The sequence below is a fragment of the Macaca fascicularis genome, chromosome 10 (assembly GCF_037993035.2).
Source record: "Macaca fascicularis isolate 582-1 chromosome 10, T2T-MFA8v1.1".
Classification (NCBI taxonomy): domain Eukaryota; kingdom Metazoa; phylum Chordata; class Mammalia; order Primates; family Cercopithecidae; genus Macaca; species Macaca fascicularis.
The window spans coordinates 55,373,506-55,379,913 of NC_088384.1; positions in this window are offsets into that span (position 1 = coordinate 55,373,506).

Sequence of the window (6,408 nt, forward strand, 5' to 3'; positions counted from 1 at the left end):
GATTTTTTTTTTTACTTAAGGATAAAACGTTAAATAAAGAAAGTAATCGTTCAGCAAATCCAAGCACACTGAAGAGCGGCAGGACTTATTGGCCACAAGGGATACCAACTCAGAGAATGCCCATACTAATTTATAGCAGTAAATCTGCATTTCTAAAATTTTGTCACAGAACAAATTAGTTCTAATCCATAAATTGTTTTAAGCTTATTTTACTTGACAAGGATTACTTGATAGGGAGGTACCAGCAAGTTACCTATCTCCCCTCCTCTACAACAACTTCAACCCATCATGTTGTCTCAAATATCATCATTAGAGTAATGAAGTTCTAGCAATATTTTACAGTCATCTATCAAACTGTAAATATTCTATGAAAATGTAAATACTTCTATAGCTAATAAAAATCTAAGTTATATTTTATATTTGGCAGAAATTAGTTTACCATGCATTTTTGAATGATGATATTGAAGTAAAGGAAACAGTTGGGGAATGCAGCACAAACTGATTAAGGATATTTGAGATACAGGGCCTATTTAAAATTTTACGAGATCTTAACCCTGATCCTTTTATCTGTTGTCAATACAGTCTATGCTTATATACATATTTGGTTGGTTTAATGATATTCTCCCTGCAGAAGACTGGAGAAAATTTATGCAATTTCCCGAATTGCCTGACTAAATAATCCCACTTGCATCCATTTAATGAACTAGCTAAGAAGTATCAGATCTGTGGCTATCTCTGAAGTTGTCCAGATGCTTCTGAATAAGTATGAATACCACATCTAACTTACAATAACCATAAGCTCATCAATTTTTTAAAAAGACATTTAGATAGGTTATTGAAAACTATAATAGAAATAAAAATCAATGGATATAGATATGAAAGATGTATATGTGCATATACACATACACTATATGTACATGTGCAAATACATTCATGCATACCTATAGATAGGTATTTGATTGATTGATGGATGGATGGATAGATAGATATATAACAGATGGATGAATGGATAGATCTAGATAGCAGCACATATCACTATGTTTCAGATAAATAAGAAATACTCTTTTTTCTTATTATTTTTATCTGTTATTGCCTGTGCTTATTCCCATTTTTTCAGACAAAGAAACTGTAGCATGGAGAGATTAAGCAAATTTCCCTGGATCACAAGACTCTAAAAAATGAGTACTAAATTGATTTATCTCTAGCAGCCTGACTGGAGAGGCTACGGCCCCAATAGCTGTAATATATACAGAGGAAACATTTCTTGGGAAGTAAAGTGATCTTCAGTTTATTGCAAGATTATTTTTAATGTCAGCATGTGTAGTGAAAAGGATTCTTTCAACCTTTTATTGAACATTCATATTAAAAGAAAACAAATAGGTAAATAATAAGTCAATATAAAATTAGAATGAGATATTATGGAATGGTTATTCCCTGAGAGGACTCACACACACATAGTGACGTGTAAGGAAAAAATAAAATCAATTCAAAGCTCTTCCTTCTTTTGTCTTTATTTTGTTTTTGTTTTGGTGAACTGTGACACTGAGATAAAGTAAGCAGCTGTGGGAAAGAATGCTGATAGGCCTTCCTCAGGCTCAGTGAGTACATTTTTGAATAGAAAACAAGTTTTAGTGAAACTGTAAATATGTGTATATTTTTACCCTTCTACTGCAACTCAGGCATTTTGACATTTTTGAAAAAGTGAGCTGCACATCACTTCTCCTGGTAGCGTTTACCCCAGGTATACCTCAGGCCACAATAGGTACTTCCTGGTTGTCTTAAAAATTGTATGTTATGATAATCCTGTTTTGTCAACTCAGCATGTTTTTAAAAGGACCAATAAAGCTCTCTTAGGGCAAGAAATAAAGGTCATTATATTTCTCCTCAACATTCAGCATAGTTAAAGTGTATTGAAATTAAGTGAGTCAAATCTGGTATATTTTGGGATCATCTAGCTCACAAAATAAAGGTTTTACAGGATAAAATCAAAGCGAGTAACTAAGCAAAGTAAAATTCAGACAGTAGCATACTCACTCACTTTATTCATTAAAACCTTAAGATTTTATTTAAAAAATGATCTTATCATGGTTTACATAATCATGATTAAAAAAGTATAAGGAAAGAGAAGATAAAGATAGAGATAAGAGAGAAAGAGAAACATGGAATGACTCTAATTGCTAGTTATGAGATGTCATAATTGCTAATTATATACCAGAGATACCATCATTGAAATTCCTACATTTCGTTAGAATTAAACACAGAACCCCTGAATTTCCATACAACTTTACAATTCAGAGAACATTCTACACTGAATTTAGCTGTCATTTATTGCTGTTGATTTCACCTTATTCTCATTAAGATTATATTCACTTATATTGTTATATTAAAGTTATGCACTCTTTCCTACCTTCCAAATTTGTAAGCCTTCCAAGATAGGCTCTGTCGGACACCACGGGTTTATCCCTAATTAACTAAAATGAAAATCTGGGAGGGAGATGAAACAAGATGGCTGTCCAGAGCCCTCTGGCATTTATGCTTCATCCAGAAATTGAACAACTATATACATGAGACAACACCTACATAAGAACCAAAATCACATGAACACTCACAGTACCTGCTTTTAACATCATATGAAGGAAAAAGGCACTGAAAGGGTAGCAGAGTCAGTCTTGAATTGCTGAGACACCTCTCTGCAATCCCTTTGCAGTGACCATGTGACATGGAGAGAAAATCTGTGTCCTTGGGGGTGGGAGAGTACAGTCATTGTGGGTCTTTATATTGGAACCCAACACTGCTAGTCACAGTAGAAAGCAACACAGAGGAGAATTTAACTGGTGCCCATGCAGGAGCGTTTAGACCAGCCCCAGCCAGAGGGCAATCTTTCAATCCAGTGGTGAAAACCTGAGTTCTGGTTAGACACACCACAGTGGGCTATGGAGATAATGGGGTTCTAAATAAACTTGAAAGGCAGTCTAGCCCAGAGAGATGGCAATTTCTGGGCAAATCCTTGTGCTGTGCTGGGCTCAGAGTCAGTGGGCTTGGGTTACACGCGACCTAGTGAGACACCAGCTTGGGCAGCCAAGGAAGTTCTTACGCAGTCCCTCCTCCAACCCCAGGTAGTGCAGTTCACAACTCTGGGGGAGATTCTTTCCTTTTGCTTGAGGAGAAGAGAGGAAAGACTAAAAAAGAATTTGTCCTGGAGCTTGGGTTTTAGCTCAGCCACAGTAGAATAGGTCACCAGGCAGAGTCATGAGGCCCTTATTTCAGACCCTAGCTCCCAGATGATGTTCCTAAACACAACCTAGGTGAGAAGAGAACTTACCGTCTTGAAGGGAAGAACTCAGTTCTGGAAAGATTTACCAGCTGCTGACTGAAGTGCCCACTGGTCCTTGAATAAACACCAGCAGTAGCCAGGCAGGATTCAAGGTGGGCCTACAGTGAGATCCAGTGTCCTGCTGGCTTCAGATGTGAGTGAGCACATTCTGAGCTATGATGGCTTTAGAGAGAGATCTCTTCTGCTGGAGGAAAGGAGACAAAAGATTAAAGAGACTTTGTCTTGTAGCTTGGGTACCAACTTGACCACAGCGAGATAGAGCACCAAGCAGGCTTCTAGGGTTCCCAATTCCAAGGCTTGCCTCTTGGACAGCATTTCTGGACTTTCTCTGTGCCAGAGGGGCTCCCAGTTCTCTAGAGGGAAAGATCCAGGCCTGGTAACATTCACCACAAGCTGACTGAAGAACTGGGGGCCTCGAGTGAACATTGGCAGCAGTGAGCAGTAGTCACCATGGGTCTGACATGGTTGTCATCATGAGGAGAGATTTTTTGCTTGATAAAAGGGAGAGGAAATAGTCAGAAGGACTTTGTCTTGTGGCTTGGGTGTCATCTCAGCAGCAGTAGAATAGAGCACCAAGTAGATTCCTAAGCTTTCTAACTCTAGGCCCTGGCTCCTGGAAGGCATTTCTAGACCTGCCCAGGGATGAGAGGAGCTCACTGCCCAAACAAAGACACAATCCTGGCTGGATTCACCACCTATTAACTGAAGAACTCTAGAACCTTAAGTGAACATAGGTGGTGGTTAGGTGGTGGTCACTGCTGACCTTGAGTGAGACCCAGGGCTGTGCTGGCTTTGGGTCTGGCCCAACACAGTCCCAGTGGTGGTGGCCGCAGGGGTGCTTTATTCACCTTCCCCCCAGCTCTATGCAGTTCGGCATGGAGACGGAGACTTCCTTTGTTTGGGGGAAAGTAAGAGAAGAGAACAAAAGTCTCTGCCTGGTAGTCCAGAGACATCTCTTGGATCTTAGCGAGGACCATCAAGGCAGCTTCTCTATGAGTCTGCAAGAGCCACAGAATTACTGGGCTTGGAGTACCTCCTAATGCAGATATGGTTGTAGTTACCAAAGTCTTAGAGTACAACAGTCAGTTCTCTTTGAATACTTGGAAAACTTTCCCATGAAAGAGGATACACAGAAGCCCATACTGCAAAGGCTACAATGAATACCTGACTTTTCAGCGACCAGACATTGACAAACATTCAAAAGCATCAAGACCAGTCAGGAAAACATAAATTCACCAGACAAACTAAATAAAGCACCAGTGATCAATCCCAGATTGACAAAGATATGTAATCTTTAAGACAGAGAATTAAAAATAACTATTTTGAAAAAGCTCAATAAAATAGAAGATACTTCAGAGAAGAAATTCAAAATTCTATCAGATAAATTTAAAAAAGAAATTAAAATAATTTTTAAAAATCAAGCATAAATTCTGGGGCTTAAAAATTTAATTAATATGCCGAAGAATGCATCACAATCTCTTGGCAGCAGAATTCATCAAACAGAAAAAAGAATTAGTAAGCTTGAAAACAGGCTATGTGGAAATACACAGTCAGAGGAGACAAAACGATAAGAAAGAATGAAGCACAACTTCAATATCTAGAAAAATGGCCTCAAAAAGACAAGAGAGAGAGATAAGGGTAGAAACTTTATTCAAAGGGATAATATCAGAGAACATTCCAAACCTAGAAAAAGATGCCAATATTCAAGTACTGTAAGGTGATGGAACAAACAGCAGATTTAACCCAAATAAGACGACCTTAAGACACTTAATAATCCAACTGCCAAACGTAAAGAATAACAAAATGATCCTAGCAGCAGCAAAAGAAAGAAACAAATAACATGCAAAGGAGCTCCAGTATTTCTGGCAGCAGACTTCTCAGTGGAAAACTTACAGGTCAGGAGAAAGTAGCATGACATATTTATACTTCCAAAGGAAAAATCTAGAATAGCATATCCAGTGAAAATATTCTTCAAACATGAAGGAGAAATAAAGAATTTGCCAAACAAACAAACAAACAAAAGCTGAGAGATTTCATCAATACCAGACCTGTCTTACAGGAAATGCTAAAAGGAGTTATTTAAATTGAAAGAAAAATGTTGATACTGAGAAAAAAAAATCATCTGAAAGTACAAAACTCACTGTTAATATTAAGTACACAGACAAACACAGATTATTGTAACACCCTAATTATGTCGTGCTAACTACTCATATTTTGAGTAGAAAGATTGAAGATTAATTTATGTAAAATAGTAACTACAATAACTTTTGAAGACATAGACAATAAGATATAAATAGAAACAATAAAAACTTAAAAAGTGAGGAATGTTGATTTAAAATGTAGAAATTGTTAAGTTTTCTCTTTGCCTGTTTGTTTATTTGTGTTTTGCAATCAGTGTTTTCAATAGTTTAAAACAATGGGTTATAAGATGCTCTTTGTAAGCCTCATGACAACTTCAAATCAAAAAATAAAAAATAAAAAACAGGCAATAACAAATGTTGGTGAAGATGTGGAGGAAAGGAAACCCTCATACACTGTTGATGGGAATGAAAAATTGGTACTGTCACTATGGAGAACAGTATGGAGATTCCTATGTAACTAAAAATAAAACTACTATATGTTCCAGCAATCCCACTGCTAGGTGTATACCCCAAAATAAGGAAATCAGTATATCAAAGAGGTATCTGCACTCCCATGTTTATTGTAGCACCATTCACAATAGCCAACATTTGGAAGCAACCTGTTTCCATCAACAGAGGAATGGATAAAGAAAATGTGTGTATATACAATGGGGTACTATTCAGCCATAAAAGAATGAGATTCTCTCATTTGCAAAAACATGGATGAAACTGAAGGTTATTATGTTAAGTGAAACAAGCCAGGCACAGAAAAACAAACTTCATTGAATGTTCTTACTCATTTATGGAAGATAAAAATTAAAACAATCGAACTCATAGAGATGGAGATTAGAAAAATGGTTACCAGATACTGTGGAGGATTGGGCGTGGGGAGGGATGGGTAATGGGTTCAAAAGTATAGTCAGATCAAATGAATAATGTATAATATTTGATAGG